Raw genomic sequence first — 17522 nt, 5'->3', positions numbered from 1 at the left:
CCCCCATAATCCCCATGTGTCATGCGAGGGACCCGGTGGGGGTTTTTCCTATGCTGTTCTCGTGGTTCTTGTGATAGTGAGTAAGTGTCACGAGATCTGATGGTTTTATACAGGGCAGTTCCCCTGCACATGCTGTCTTGCCTGCTGCCATGTAAGACATGCCTGTGCTCCCCCTTCACCTTCTGCCATGATTGTGAGGCCTCCCCAGCCATGTGGAACTGTGAGTCCATTAAATCTCTTTTTCTCTATAAATTACCCCGTCTTGAGTATTTCTTCATAGCAGTATGAAAATGGACTAATACACTGACTAATGAATCCGTTAGGTGACTCTATCCCAACCCTTGTTTAAATACCACATTTTCTGCCACCATTCGTAAACTATGGGTGTCCCTTGACTCCAGTTTTGCTGGCCACAATTACATGTAAGTTATCTCAGGAAACACAGTGTGCAAAGGAGCAATCACAGGAGGGAGCGAGGAAGAAAGTGAGAAAATTCAAGAGTATGGGCAAGAGAGAGCAAAGCAGAATGGCAAAAAAAAAGAAAAAATAATTGCAACCATATAGCAACAATTCCTAAGGATTTAATATATACCAGGCTCTGTTCTAGAAAAAAAAGCCAGAGCAAGAAGCAGGTGCCAATTCATAAAGAAGTCATAAACGTCCCTGGAATAAATTGGAAATACGGCACAGTTAATTAATTCAGGTTTCCCTATGCAACTCTTCACACAGGTGAAGAAAAGAGTGTAGATAAGATGCTATTCCTGCAGAAGCAGATGTCACCTTCCTGAAGAAAACAAAACAAAACATGGAGAAATAGTTTCTCTTTGGCCTAGATCTGTCTCTGCTGAGAACTTTGCACAATAACAGGCTTGCCTTTAACTAGATTCCAACAAACAGAAATTTGTTGGAAGGGGGCTGATGTAGTCTCTGGAAATCCTGGAGCCAAAAAACAAATGATGTCATCCTGTTTCATAGGAATGAGTCATTTATGTTTTTTTTTTAAACTTAAAACATTTAAGATTCCTCTTAAAAGATGAGACCTGTTGTTGAGATGCTTGAAGAAGTAGTAGTTGGTTGGTGAGAGATCAGGTGAATATGGCAGATGAAGCAAAACTTCATAGCACAATTCGTTCAACTTTTGAAGCCTTTGTTGTGTGATGTGCGGTAAGGCATTGTTGTGAAGAATTGGCCATTTCTGTTGACCAATGCCAGCTGTAAGTGTTGCAGTTTTTGGTGCATCCATCAATTTGCTGAGCATACTTCTCAGATGTCATGATTTTGCCAGAATTCAGAAAGCTATAGTGGATCAGATCAGCAGCAGACCACCAGTGACCATGACCATTTTTTGGTGCAAGTTTGGTTTTGGGAAGTTCTTTGGAGCTTCTTCTTGGTCTAACCACTGAGCTGGTCATCAGTGGTTGTCCTATAAAATCTACTTTTCGTTGCATCTCACAATCTGATCAAGAAATGGTTCGTTGTTGTTGCATAGAATAAGAGAAGACCACACTTCAAAACGATGTTTTTTTTTTCGCTCAGCTCGCGAGGCACCCACTTATTGAGCTTTTTAAACTTTCCAATTTGCTTCAAATGCCGAAGGACTAGAGACAGGTCGATATTGAATTCTTTGGCAACTTCTGGTGTAGTTATAAGAGGATCAGCTTCGATAATTTCTCTCAATTGGTCATTGTCAACTTCTGATGGCCAGTCACTATGCTCCTGATCTTCAAGGCTCTTGTCTCCTTTGCAAAACTCCTTGAAGCACCACTGCACTGTTCGTTCTTTAGCAGTTCCTGGGCCAAATGTGTTGTTGATGTTGTGAGTTGTCTCCACTGCTTTATGACCCATTTTGAACTCGAATAAGAAAATTGCTAGAATTTGCTTTTTGTCTAACAGCATTTCCATAGTCTAAAATAAACACAAAAATAAACAGCAACTAATAAGTCATTAGCAAAAAGACATAAAGCAAGAAATGCCTATTAAAACAATGTATAACATAACCACATTTTTAAAAGATGTATTCCAATATCAAATGGCAAATTCCAACAATTCAAAAAACCACAATTACTTTTGCACTCACCTAACTCTTAAAAGACGAGACATAATTTTAAAAATTATAAAAGAAAATAGAAATGAGAACAAGAGCTGTAAGAAAATTGGGATTTTTTTTGTGTGGCCAACATGAAAGGTAAAAAGAAAAGCATTTCTGAGGCTATTAGGAAGAAGACCCTTTAGCTACGTAAAATCATCTCTACTCTTAATAAGTGTGACTAATGCACTTCAGTTATGAGTGACAGGAAAACCGTCAGATGCAAAATAATTTTGAAGAGTTAAAATGTAATGTTACGTCTAGTGTGAAACAAATATGTAGTTTAGAATATAAAGAGATATAAATGTTTTATTTGTCAAAAATCAGTTTTTGTTTATTCTACTCAGCACACAGAGCTCCTGTTTTTTTTACACCACTTGCTGAACAACCAGACCCATCCTCCTGGAGCCTGGTGCTCTCCTGGGTGAGGACTAGCAATGATATCACATGGATCTGGGGTTGTTGGTCCTGGCACCATATATTGCTATGTGGGTATCTTCCAGCAGGGGGACATGGAAATCCAGGCAATGATCAGGAAAACAGGACCATCCCAAGCTTTGTGGTCCTCACCAGCACGGAACAATTGATTGGATGATCAGTGATAGTGCAATGAATCAAACTGTGGTTGAAGCTTACCAAGACCATTTCATCACTAAGGATCTGTTTGGATATTTGGGTGGGGCTTACATGATGGTGGTGGTGGTGGCGTGTGGCAGTAATCCCAGGTACAGTACACGTGAGGGAATGAAAGCTTCCATCCCAAGAAACTGTCTTTTACGTTTCTGAAAAACATGGAGAAGATTGCAGAAGCTACCTCTGGGAGGATTTTTACTGTTTTGTCGTCATGGGTCTGCTTATTTCATCTCTTAATTGGAAGCATGAACAGTCTCACTGTGCTCAGAATCATCAATGAGGCAATGTTCACTGCATCTGTTCATGGCTTAGACAAGAAGGTTGATGTTAAAAGAGTTATATTGATCTTCGAAGGTGGAAGTGGCATTTTGATGTATCTATTCTCCCTTCTGAAGATGGTATCTTTTATGTCAAGTCTTCATCCGAACAAATCCACTTGAGTTAAAGAAGACTTTGACAACTGAATGGTCAATGATTTCATTGCCAAACTCAAGTGTGAAAAAACCAAAAGGGATTTCTGTTACCTCCACACTTACTGCAAGCATCTAACCATGAATATGATTGAGCCCCCCTGCCCCATAAAGCAACTGATTCTCCATATCCATCCTCAGCTTGAAGAACTGAATGGTCTCTTGTCCACTGGCCCCTGGTACCTGGGCCCTTCAAAACAGCAAACTCATCAAGTCACAGATTTATTTATTTATTTGTATATTTCATTTTATTTTATTTTTTTGAGATGAGTCTTGCTCTGTCACCCAGGCTGGAGTGCAGTGGCGTGATCTTGTCTCACTGCAACCTCTGCTTCCCAGGTTCAAGCATTTCTCCTGTCTCAGCCTCCTGAGTAGCTGGGACTACAGGTGTATGCCAAGACGTCCAACTAATTTTTGTATTTTTAGTAGAGACGGGGTTTCACCATATTGGTCAGGCTGGTCTCGAACTCCTGACTTCAGGTGACCCACCTGCCTTGGCCTCCCAAAGTGCTGGGATTACAGGCATGATCCACCATGCCCAGGAGGTCACAGATTTATAACATCGCCCTAGTGGGGCACTCTGTCATATGTCAAAGAATAAGAAACCTACGTGGGACTTCTCAATGATAGGATGAGACTGTCACTTAGATAAAGCTGTCTGGACCACAATTTAATCTGGCACAGATCTAGCAATGTTTAGGATTTTTTTTTTTTTCTCAAAGATCTTTGGAATAGAAGTCTCTGTTGGAATTATTTCTGTTCTGATCTGCTGGGCCACTAAGCAGTGCAGACTTTATTGCTTCTCAGACAACCAGCATCATACACTTACTCAGATTTATGAAAATGAGACAGCAATCAATGACCAATGACAACCTGCCTGAGGGTCCACAGCATTCTTCAAGTTGATCTAAACTATGACCCCGAGGCCTATGGGAAGCCCCGTGTGTCAGCAGAGCAGAGCACAGGCAAAGAGAAGAAGTTTATGATTGTTGAAGACAAAGGATGTCTTTGAGAAAGGAAGATATTGAGTTCATGGAGCAAGAAGATGAGAGGCACAGGCAGAAGAGGAGAAGCACAGAGGCAAGCTGTGTTTTAACCATTCACTGAACTCCTGTGCTCTCAATCAGAAGGCCACTGTGGAAGAGGAGAAACTTCAAGACAAGTACAATGCAATCATCAACTGGCTGGACAAGAGTCAGTCTCCTGAGAACAAGAGTTTCTGAAAAAAAGAAACTAGAGAATGTCTTGCCAACCCACTATCCTAAGTCTGTCCTGAGGGCAGAAGACACACCAAGAAGATGTCCTAGGAGTTCCTGAGGGGCTGAGCTCCCTGTGCTGGTTCTGCATCCACCACCAAGACCAGTAAATGCACGTTCTACCCAGCTGGTCAAACATAGGAAGAGAGAATTCAGACCCAAGTTCCTACAGTGGCAGTATCTTAGCTGTGATACAAATTCTTGAGCATTCCAATACTTGATTATGCATATAGAAAAATAAGTGAACACTTTCCTACAATTTACTTTCTCACAGACCTGTTCAAACAAACAGGTCTATAAAAAAGTAAAAAAATGCAACTCATGTCCTAGAGAATAAATATTCACTTAAAACTGACATTAGAAAAGGAAGAGAATAAGTCACTTTTCCTCTCCTGAATAAGCATTAACAAAAACTCAAAGAGTGTTCATCAGCTTGAAGGTCCCTCCAGTTATTAACCTACCTGAAGTAGACACAAAACTTTCAGCCCTAGGAGCTAAAGCTAAGGACAAGTTACATAATTCTCATTGCTAGACACCATTTCTTCAGAAGGCTGACTTTTTTGGGGTGTTAAATTCAGAGAGGAATTTATCTTGTGGATCCTTCTGAAGGGAACATTAAGCAAATTAATGACTAATGTTTTGTGAAGTTTTATAGAAAGTTCAGAAATGATTTTCATGGAGATGGTTCTTAAAGGAATCTCTGAGAAAATCTGAGGAATCTCGGACACAAGGAGGCTCCTGTAACTTTACTTCAAATCCACAAATATTCCTTGAGGAGCTATGAGATGCCAGACACTATGACAGGTCCTAAGACACAGCACTATGTGACATACACGTTCAACTTTGTATGATGATGTCTCAGGATTTACATTAAATCAGCAAAACAAATCAATGACAAAGCTATTCACTGAGGAGAAAGTAAGCTAGACTTGGGTAGGAAATTCTCTAGGACATAATTTTCTTCTTGTTGATTTTAATTTTGTGCTTTGTTCTTTATTTTTACATAATTGAAGATTTAACAATTTTTGGCATATGCATGGTGATTTCCGTTGTGACTTTCTGTTGTTATTTTAAATGTTTATCAAAGTAATGCGTGTCTATAGTTTAAAGCATCTAGTGGTCCTTGGTCCTAGGAGGCTTATGATGAAAACAATAATCCCTTGTTTCTCACTTCCTCATCCCCATTTCCACTCTCAAAAGGTAAATCAATTTCAGTTGTTTATTTTTTTCTGATATTTCATCTTTTCTCAATAACAAAGATGTGCTACTATTTGTTGATTTAGAATTGTTGGCATTATCTGAAGGCCACCCTCCACGAAATATCCAAAACATCCCCCAGCTTTCTCAGCACCAGTCTCCTCCTGCCTCCCCGCACCACAGCCTCTTAAAGTGTAATGTTATAATTGAGTCAGATTGGCATTCTGCATTTATATATTCTTGGATATATTTTGGTAATATTTACATGAGTCATAACTGAAAAACACTGTCTTCCTATGATATCATGTCCTTTCTTATGCAACTTTTTGTTTTTCCTGGAGTTCACAACTACCTACCTTTTTCTGTTGTCTTTGTACTTGTCACTATCTAATCCTCAAATTTGGCCAGAACCCCTTACATCCCTTACTGATCATCCCCCAGGTCCTTGTTTTTCTTGGCAGATTCTTTCAGCTTCTGTCCTCTAGCTTTATTCTGCACTGCTTATTTTTCTTGTCTAACTGCTGCCCAGTTGTTAAATTGGGATCTTCCTTCACCATCATCCTTGGAATACATTCTCCCTTCTCCTACATTGGACTCCTGCTTTCTAGAGCCCTTCTCATCTTTTGTGGTTTACTCTTTTGTCTTGGAGGCAGACATTCCATACTAGTTTCCTAATAAAGAGCCCTGGGAATATTTTTTTCTTTAAAAAGGAGAACTCGTATGCCTGAAAATGTCTTTAATCTATCCTCAAATTTGTTTGGCTTGGAATAGAATTCTAGGTTAGAAATGAATCCCCTTAGACATTTGAAGGCTTTACTCCACTTTCCTTTCAATTCTAGAGTTGGTGTTTTGAAACTGAATGCTGCTCCAGTTCCTAACTTCCTGTTTGTGGCCTGTATTTTCTCTCTGGGAAGTTTTAGGATCTTCTCTTCATTCCTGGGTTCTCAATTTCTCAGCAGTGGGCTTTGGTGTGGGTCTATTTTCATGCATTTGTGCTGAGCAATTGCCATGCTCTTCAGTCTGAAAGCTCAGATCTGTTTGTCTTTGGAAAACTTTTACATCAGGTTTTTTTTGTTTTTGTTTTTTGTTTTTGTAATCTCCTCTCCTCCATTTTCTCTGCCTTTTCCCCAAGTGTTGAACTCCTATCAGACCTTAGGCTGAGCCTCTAGTTTTCTTATTCATTATCTCCTATTTTCCTTATCTTTGTTGCTATCTACTTTTCAGAAGATTCTACCAATTTTATATTAGTTCTTCTGTTGTTGTTGTTGTCGTTATTATTATATTGAGACAGAGTCTCACTCTGTCACCCAGGCTGGAGTGCAGTGGTGTGGTCTCTGCTCACTGCAACCTCCACCTCCAGGGTTTAAGTGATTCTCCTGCCTCAGCCTTCCAAGTAGCTGGGATTACAGGCATCTGCCACCACACCCAGCTAATTTTTGTGTTTTTAGTAGAGATGGGGTTTCACCATGTTGGTCAGGCTGATCTAGAACTCCTGACCTCAGGTGATCCACCTGCCTCAGCCTTCCAAAGTGCTGGGATTATAGGTCTGTTATAATTTTTTAAAAATTCTGCTACCATTTTCTTAATGTTTCAAAGAGCTCTTCTTTATTCTCTGAATATTCCCATTTCTTTTGTTTTGTTTTTTAGTATCATTCTAATATTATAGATACAGTATATTCTTTGTTTCTCTGATGTATAACATGTGTTCATGTATTCCATTCTATCCTCTCTATTATTTATATTTCTTCCAAGTCTTGTTTTCTTTTGGGTTATGTCGATGAAAACTATGAAATTCTATAAAATATTTGAAGAGATTTGTTCTCAGCTAAATATGAGGGCCATGGCCCATGACACAGCTTTCAGAGGTCCTGAGAACAAGTGCCCAAGGTGGTTGGGTTACAGCTTGGTTTTATGTGTTTTAGGGAGAGATGAGATATCAAATCTTTTTTTTTAATTTTTATTTTTTTATGTATTTTTATTATACTTAAGTTCTGTGATACATGTGCAGAACATGCAGGTTTGTTACATAGGTATACATGTGCCATGGTGGTTTGCTGCACCCATCAACCTGTCATCTACATTAGGTATTTCTCCTAATGCTATCCCTCCCCTTGCCACCACTCCCTGACAGACCCTAGTGTGTGATGTTCCCCTCCCTGGCCCATATGTTCTCATTGTTCAACTCCCACTTATGAGTGAGAACATGCGGTGTTTGGCTTTCTGTTCCTGTGTTAGTTTGCTAAGAATGATGGTTTCCAGCTTCATCCATGTCCCCGCAAAGGACATGAACTCATTCTTTTTTACGGCTGCATAGCATTCCATGGTGTATATGTGCCACATTTTCTTTATCCAGTCTATCCTTGATGGGCATTTGGGTTGGTTCCAAGTCTTTGCTATTGTGAATAGTGCTGCAATAAATATACATGTGCATATATCTTTATAGTTTAATGATTTATAATCCTTTGGGTATATACCCAGTAATGGGATTGCTTGGTCAAATGGTATATCTAGTTTTAGATCCTTGAGGAATTGCCACACTGTCTTCCACAATGGTTGAACTAGAGGACACAAGCAAATGGAAAAACATTTCATGCTTATGATAGGAAGATTCAATACCATGAAAATGCTATTTCCATCAAGCTACCATTGACTTTCTTCACAGAATAGGAAAAACTACTTTAAATTTCAGATGGAACCAAAAAAGAGCCCATATGGTCAAGACAATCCTAAGCAAAAAGAACAAAGCTGGAGGCATGATGCTACCTAACTTCAAATTATACTACAAGGTTACAGTAACCAAAACAGCATAGTACTGGTACCAAAAGAGATATATAGACCAATAGAACAGAACAGAGGCCTCAGAAATAACATCACACATCTACAACCTCTGATCTTTGACAAACCTGACAAAAACAAGCAATGGGGAAAGAATTCCCTACTTAATAAAAGACTATTAGCTAAAGACCTGGAATCAATAGAAAGTGGTGTCTGAGTAAAGATAAGGGGTTGTGGAAATCAAGATTCTTACTGTGTAGATGAAGTCTCATAGGTGGCCACTCTTTGAGGCAATAGATGGCAAATGTTTTCCTACTCAGAAGGTAAATGTTTCCTATTCAGAACTTTAAAAGGTGCCAGACTCTCTAGAAAAAAACAAGGGAAGGAGATTCTCTACAGAATGCAAATTTCCCCCACAAGAGACCACTTTCCAAAATATGTCAAATAAACATATTTTATGGTAAAATACTTTGAATTTTTTCAGGACCTGCTATCTGTCATGTGATCCTATGCTGGAGCCAGGTTGGAATTGGGTATCTTATTGCTACAAATAATCTGCTTTGTTAGTCTTAAGATCTCTGTTTCAAAGTTAATGCTTGTCAGCTGTGCCTGAACTCCAAAGGGAGGAGGGTATACTGAGGTACGTCTAACCCTACTCCTTGTCATGGTCTGAACTTTTTTTTCAGGTTTCTTTGGAATCCCCTTGGCTGACGGGGTCCATTCAGTCAACTGGGGGGCTTAGAATTTTATTTTTGGTTTACAGTTAGTTTTAGTCTTTCAGGCTCAAGGCTTTTCTTGGTTTGCCGTTGTATTTTAAGAAGTCACCAAGACATTGATTGGTAGTATTGTGTGCTCAGAGGGGGCTCACTGGCAGGCAGGACTCAGCCACTCTGCAGGAGATTCCACCAAATACCCACCTCTACAAGTCTCTTCCCTTGGTCTGGGACATTCCCCAGAGGGGACTCCTCCTTTCCATGGTGGGGCCCTGCACACTGAGTGAGTATCAAATGGGTGAAATGTGAAGGGGTTCTCATGTTGCTTTCTTCTGTAGCTTTTAGGACAGTTGCCGCCATTGTTCCCAGCTGTGTTCAGTTCAGAGGCTCTCCCATGTAAGGTCTTCAAGGAAGGGGAATGGCAGTTACCTGGCTAAGGGGAAAGGAGTTAGGGATGGAGCAGAATCAGACACCATTCCTTCCTAGAGAAATCTCTGTTCCCTTCCCACTTCCCAACAGCCATGGGAGGCTTTTAGAAATAGAAACAGAAAAACAGACAAAAGAAGCCAAGTGGTATTGGCCCCCTACCCCTCAAAATACTGCCCACATCCTGCTTCCTATAGGTATATATTTAATTGGTATGTTCCCTGTTCATTCATTCAACGAATATTCAGAAAATGCTCTTTAATGTGCCAGCCACTGTTCTGTCCACTGAGGATGCAACATTGTGCAAAACAGATGAAAATCCCTGCTCTTATAGAGTACCCATTCTACAGAGGGGTGGGGGTGACCAAAAGCAAATAAATGAATATCTAAGAGGATGCGCGGTCTAGGGCTGTGCAGGGCAAGGGAAGGGGCTAGTGATGTTGGGACATGCTGTTTCACCTCCAGCCTTAAGGAAGCCCTCTCTTGCAGGGGCCCCAGAAAAGTGAGGACCTGTAGCCAGAGAGCATGTTGGGAGAGGTGTTTCTTGGCCAAGAAAAGAGCAAGCAGAGAGGCCCTGGGGTGGAGGCACATTCTACAGAGCAAGGGCAGAGAGATACAGTCAGAGGAGAGCAGGATGCCATTCTCAGGGAGGTGATAGAAGGTGGAGGATGGATGGGAAAAACACCATTTGTGTTTGAAAAGCTAAACTCTGGCCACTGTATGAGACAGCAGGAGCCCTGCAACACCATCCCCCTAATTAGGTGGGTGACCATGGGGGCTCTTGATCAGGTTCTGTTTACATATTTAAGGTGGTGCCAATAGGATTTCCAGATGAATTGGGTGCTAGGTGAGAGACAAAGGAGTATTGATGGCTCTGAGCATCAGGAAGAAGGGGGTCATCTTTTCTGATGTAGGAATAACTTCTGTGGGGAGGTCCCCACCTGAATGTAAGACCTGTTTAGTTTGAAGTTTGAGTAGAAATGCAGAGAATATGTTCCTTGAGACCTTTGTCCACACTCAGGGACACCGTTCTGGGATCTGGGTAGTTTTGCTCAGCCTGCCTTTTGCCTTTCCTTGTCTCTCCCCTCCACTCCTACCACCCTCCTTTTGGCTCCAGAGACCAGCATGGCTGGAAGAGAATAAAGGAAGAAAGTTTAGGTGTGTGTAGAGTTAGGAAACATAGAATAATAGTGGATAAACAGAAGTGGGACTATAGTCAATACTGTTTTATAACCTGCTTTAAAAACAAAAAGCACTATATTGTGAGATTTTTCTCTTCATTATTGGTACTTTAGATTCCATTGGACATTTTTTATGGCCACTTGGGAAAATCTTGTACGTTTTTGTGACTGATATTTCCCCTCTCTCCAACTCTAACCAGCGACTGTGTTTTCTGTTCTCTTGGTTCTCTTGGTGGGCTTGTGAACATAGGTGGTGCTCAGATTGGCCAAGAGAAGAGTACAGGGTGCCAAGACAAGAGCTGGGCAGCTATTGTCTACCAGGTGGATGAGCACAGAATGAGAGGAAATTTGACCTAGGAGCTGGCAACAGAGCCCCAGAACTTGGTAATAGGCTGTGGGAGTGTTCTCAGGAAGTGATGATTGCTCCCAGGCTGTGTGGGGTTCCAATGCACCTGCTAGTGATAGGACAGGTCAAGTAACCTCAGATTAGCACCATAGGGCACCTCACTGAGGACAAAGACTGTATCTGTGTGTATACCTGTGTGTGCGTGTGTGTGTGTGCATGTGTGTGCATGCACAAGGCCCACCCCCACACCTGAGATCATGTCACTTCCGGTTTAGGCCAGGAGAGCTCCTTTTCAGAGTTCAGGGAAATCCCAAGGGCAGCCTGTCCCATTCCCCCAGACTCTCATCCACTCTCAGGGACATGGTTCTGGGTTCTGGACGGTTTCACTCAGCTTGCTGTTTGCCTTTTGTTATCTCTCCCCTCCACTCCTACCACCTTCTCTTTGGCTCCAGAGACCATCATGGGCTGAAGGGAGGCTGGACTCTAGTCCATGGAAGAGAATAAAAGAAAATATATATATAGGTTCTTAATTATGGGGAGACAAGTGTGCCTTGGGGTTCCTGTCTTCAGAGCAAAGCAGAGGGTCCACTTGCAGGATGTCAGCCCAGGCAAATGGTGAGCCTGGTGGATAGCTTGATGGCAGATTCTTTGTGCCTCCTAAAATGGGAATTGATCAGGGCAGGGTGGCTGCCTTGACTGGCAGGGCTGGGCCTGGAGTAGGGGAAGGGGGCAGGGAGACTGGGACATAATATCCTCACTCTGTCCCTGCAAGCCGTGGCCACAACAGGATAGGTCAGCTGGCAGAGGGCATGTTAGGAAAATGGAAAGTTGTTTTCAGAAAATGAGCCAGAGAAGAACAGATGCCTGTGTTTTGCTGTTGCCATCACTATGTCTTCTCTGCATAACATATTCCCAAAAGATGTTTAAAAGGCCTCAAGAAATAATGTTTCATCAACATCTCTTGATGGCAGGTGGGAGGTAAGGAGGCGGCAAGACAGCTTGTTCTGTAGAGAAGTTTTCTTTCCAAGTGGAGGATGAAATCTGAACTGCAGGGGTTGGGGGTTGTAGGCGCAGGAGTTGTTCAAGTGGGTTTGGCATGTGCAAACACCAAGATGAGGGTCACTGTGATTCAGTCATTCTGTTAGTATTTATTGGGGGCATCTCTCATGCCAGTCCCTCTGTTGGGTGCCAGGAGAACAACACTGAGCAAAGTAAACTCAAGTTTAAAAAAAGAAAGAAGTTCCTTTTGAACATAGAGGTTTGAGATAAAATGAAGGATGTTCTGAAGGAAAAAGAAGCATGTAAAAGAATCACGGTAAAGGGTACTGTGAAAATAAATAATAATTGAAATATGAAAGGTACAAATCTGGAAAATGATCTTTTATTACCAAATGGGAAAGTAGATTAAATTTTTTAATTTAATTTTTGAATAGGTAATATGTTTACATGGTTTAAACATCTAAATAATACAAAAAGTCATATCTGAAAAGTCCTGCCCTTTTTCTCCCTTTCTTACATAAGTGTCAGCAGATTTCATAAAACAGGTGTATGGGTTTTCTAGGCTGTGTAACAAATTACCACAAATTTAATGGCTTAAAACAATGTGTGTTTATTATCTCACCATTTCTCTGGGCCAGGAATCTGGGTGTGTCTTGGCTGGGTTCTCTGCACAGGGTCTCACAGGGCTGCAGTTAACACATCAACTGGGCTGTGTTTTCATCAGAGGCTAGAGTGGGGAAGGATCTGTTTGCAAGCTCCCTTGAGTTGCTGGCAGACTTTATTTCCTTGCAGCTATAAAACCCATAGCAGTCTGCTTCTTCAAAGCTAGCAGGAGAGAGAGCTAGCAGAGCTAGCAGAAGACACTCTTTGTCTCTTCTAACCTAAAGAGAAGCCTATTTAAGGAGTTCCATCTAATTAGGTTAGGACTTCCCAAGATAGACTATCATTTGATTAACTCAAAACCACCTGATCTGGGATCTTAATTATATTTGCAAAATCCCTTCATTTTGGCCATATCTTATTAGCTAAGAAGCAAGTCAGGCTTTGTGCGAACTCAAGGGCAGTAGATGATCTAAGGCTTCAGTGCACTGGGGATCACCTTAGGGTGTGCCTTCTGCACCAGGGGCTGGCAAACAATAACCCATGGGCCAAATCCAGCCCCTATCTGTTGTGTAGATACAAGTGTTTTTTTTTTGTTGTTTAGTTATTATTATTATTATTATTATTATTTGTAGAGACAGGATCTCACTGTGTCACCCAGACTGGAGTGCAGTGGCATGATCATAGCTCACTACAGACTTGACCTTATGGGCTCAAATGATCCTCCTACCTCAGCCTCCTGAGTAGCTGGGACCACAGGTGCCACTATACTTGGATATTTATTTTTATTTTTTGTAGAGATGGGGTCTCCCTATGTTGCTTAGGCTGGTCTTTCAGTCCTGGGCTCGAGCAATTTTTCTGCCTTGGCCTCCCAAAGTGGGATTACAGGCATGAGCGACTGGGCCTGGCAATAAATATAGTTTTACTGGAACACAGCTACACTCATGAGTTTATGTATTGTCCATATCGACTTTCTTGCTAACACGGCAGAGTTGAGCAGTTGCAACAGAGAGCACGTGTGGCCTGCAAGCCTAAAATAGTTGCTACCTGACCCTTTACAGGAAAAGTTTGCAGAGCCCTAGATGCTCTTCTGCATCATGCTTTTCCCCTTACCATTAAAACCAGGTGGTCTCTCCACATCAGTGCACACAGATTTTCACCCTTTTTTATAGCTTCATAGTCATGGTATTCCATTTGAGATACCATAGTTTACTCAACTGTCCATGGCTACTGGACACAAGTGGTTTCCACTCTTTTGCTAAACACAGTCTTAGAAGTAAGAAATGTTGGGTCTGAGAAACTGATACCCCAAAATATGACACTTTGACATTCTGAAGTGAAGAAGAGGCCTCAAGGTCTCTCTGACGTCCTCTTAGCCCTTCCCCTGTCTCTCAATCCTATGTCTCTCCCAAAGCGCAGGATGGACTTATTCTTTGAAGTTCCCTTGTTTGTCTAAAGTCCAGACCTGCCAAAGAAGGAACAATGATTTTTAGTCCCTCCCTGAGTTTTCCTTAACTAAACTCGTATCGCAGGAAGAAAGACTGAAGTCTGTCTATGCAGCTAGGCACAAATTATTGTCACAAACGGTTGTCTGCTCTGTGGGCCCAACAGACTTTGTCCCAGGGCAGTGTATGTCTTCAAGCTCCTTGAATTCCCCTAAAAATAATGTACTATCTCCCTAAAATCATCTGCCCCTTCCCATCTCCCTCTCCCCTAAGAAGAGGGGTATATAAGCATCAGATGTACCATTGCAAGTGGGACAGTCACTCTGTGATTCTTCCCCATGTACGCTAATAAAGCTGTATGTACTTCATCCTATCAACCTGCCTTTGTCATTTGATTCCTTAGCACACCATCCAGGGCAAAAGGGACGTTTTCCCTTCCCTCAGACAGAAATTTAAAAATCCTGATCTAATGAAGTCAAATACATTCATTTCTCCTTTTATAATGCTTTAAGCAAAGCTCTTTTTGATGTTAAAAATATTTATTTTAGGCCAGGCTCACGCATGTAATCCCAGGATTTGGGAGGCCAAGGCAGGAGAATTGTTTGAGGCCAGGAGTTCAAGACCAGCCTGAGCAACATAGTGAGACCATCATCACAACAAAAAATAAAAGATTAGCTGAGCACGGTGGCACATGCCTGTAGTCTCAGTTGCTCAGGAGGCTGAGGTGGGAGGATGGCTTGAGACCAGGAGGTCGAGGCTGCAGTGAGCTGTGATCTCACCACTCCAGCCTGGGCAACGGAGTGAGACCCTGTCTCAAAAAAAGAAAAATTATTTTTTGATTAAAAATGTAATACAAAAATATACAAAGTTTAAAACTTTAGAAATAAAAGGTGTCTCAAGTAGAAGGCCTGGGCATTTGTGGGAAAACGGTAGGGAAGAAAGATGGTCCATGGAGTCTTTTTCTCACAGTCTCTGGAATGCACTATCAAGTGCCTTTGCTGAGCTCAGCCAAAGCGGGGCTACAAGGCATGAGAAAGCCTAAAGGTGTAAGAGACTGAAGTTTGGTCTTTTCCAGGCTAGGGAGGGCCTGGGTGCCTGAGGCAGAGCCCTGGGGTGAGGCTTGGACTCCACAGTGCCTACAGGGAGCTCACGGAGACCTAGGGACCAGTCTGGAAGGGTGGAACCAGCCAGTGTGCTCTGTCCTGGAGGACTCACTGGTCTCCCTCAGAGGAGCCTCAGGGAAGTTGATCAGGTGATCCTAGTGTCCCACCTCTGTGGATGAGAGAGCAATAGCCTTGCAATAGGAAAAGTTCGGACCTGGGTGCTGCTTCCCAGCTGCAGGCAGGGAACTGAGCATCCTAAGCTGCACAACAGGGCCCATGGGAGCAGTGACTGCTGGCCCCCCACCACCTGAGGGCTGCCACCAACAAGGTAGCCCAGCCAAGCATGGCTCCAAGGGTGAAGAGAGCTGCAAGGAGGCAAGGCAGGAAAACAAGGCATTTAAGTCTTCCCAACAGACAAGGAGAGGAAGAACACTCAGTCAGCTTGCACAGAAACAGGCCTGCTGCTGGAAGCAGATGTGGCTTGAACCAAAAATCAGTAAGAACACTTCAGAATCCAATTACAGCATGGACTGGAACTGAAGAATTATTTTTGAATTAAAAAAAGTTAAGCACATATCTTCAAAGGGATGGCATCCTCTACTTAAACACAAATTAGTGGCCTGGAAGATTAAGTGGAAGACATGTGTCTTGAAGCCCAGAGAAACATTTGCAGATGAAAATGGTATGAGGGAACAAAATAAGAAACTTGAATGTTAGGGCCATAAAAGCTGATAGGCTGGCCGCGGTGGCTCACGCCTGTAATCCCAGCACTTTGGGAGAGCAAGGCGGACGGATCATGTAAGGTCAGGAGTTCGACACCAGCCTGGCCAACATGGTGAAACCCCATCTCTACTAAAAATACAAAAATTAGCCAGGTGTGGTGGTGGGTGCCTGTAATCCCAGCTACTAGGGAGGCTGAGGCGGGAGGATAGCTTGAACCCTGGAGGCAGAGGTTGCAGTGAGCAGAGATCGTGCCGTTGCACTCTAGCCTGGGTGACAAGAAGAAAACTCTGTCTCAAAAAAAAAAAAAAAAAAAAACTAACTAACAAAAAACTGATAGAAAAATGATAGGGTAACAGTGTAGGAGAGGAATTCACTAAGCAGATGCTCGAAATAACTCTCCAAGTTGTAAATCACTTGAGTATATAGGTAAAACCAGTCGCCCGAGTTCCACTGAGGACTCATGAAAGAGATGCCCAATGGACCTAGGCTGACCATGTCACCGCCCAGCAAGAATCAGTAGAAAATCTTACAAGTTTCCAAAGGGAAAGAAATAAAAGAAAATGCAACTGTTCTGAGATTTTCCACTGGCAGCACTGTAAGATACAAGACAGCAGAGCAATCAATACATACACTGAAAAGATAGGGCTGTCCATCAAGCCTTTGGACTAGCGTGGGGTCCTCTGCCGTCAGTTTGAAAATATGCTAGCATTGCATTCAGCCGGAGTGGCAGGAAGCCCTTCCTATCTCAGAAGAGTAAGCAAACGGGGGTTCAGTCATGTACAGGAAGCCTCTGAATGGGTACCCCAGGTACTCGGGGGCTGATGTGTGACTCCATGGTAGAGTTGGAGAAAATGGTATATTCGGGATATACTTATACTAAAAAAGTTATTCTCTGGGGGCCAGGCATGGTGGTTCATGCCTGTAATCCCAACCCTTTGGGAGGCTGAGGTGGGCGGATCGCTTGAGGCCAGGAGTTTGAGACTAACCTGGCCAACGTGGTGAAACTCCATCTCTACTAAAAATACGAAAATTAGCCAGGCACAGTGGTGTACTTGTAGTTCCAACTACTTAGGAGGCTGAGGCATGAGAATAGCTGGAACCCAAGAGGTAGAGGTTGCAGTGAGTCAAGATGACACCACTACACTCCAGCCTGGGCAACAGAGTGAGACTCTGTCTTAAAAACAAAACAAAACAAAACAAAACAAAACAAAACTCAAATTTAAAGGTACCTGAATGTCCGGCATTTCTTTCAGTTAATCGTTATTTATTCATTTATTCTTTTGTGCTAAATCTGGCAACTGTCTTCCATGATACTATAAGGGAATCTCTCAGGTTTGCCTTAGAAACAGTTGTGGCACCTCCAGGCATCACAGACACAGTTAGGAAGAGAGAAGAGAGGTGTCACTAGCAGGTGTCTGCCTATATCTAACTGACCAGAGCAGTGTCCTATGGCCGGCCACACCCAGTGGCCAGGGAAACTGGGCCATCAGTGAAGCATATGTAGCTTATATAGAAAAGGTAGAAAAGGGAGAGAGGCTGGAAGTGGGGTTGGCCAGCTGACACACCCAC

The sequence above is a fragment of the Pan paniscus genome, chromosome 13, assembly GCF_029289425.2.
Source record: "Pan paniscus chromosome 13, NHGRI_mPanPan1-v2.0_pri, whole genome shotgun sequence".
In the NCBI taxonomy this organism is placed as follows: domain Eukaryota; kingdom Metazoa; phylum Chordata; class Mammalia; order Primates; family Hominidae; genus Pan; species Pan paniscus.
The sequence above is the reverse complement of the archived record's forward strand: the minus strand, read 5'-3'. Positions refer to the sequence as shown.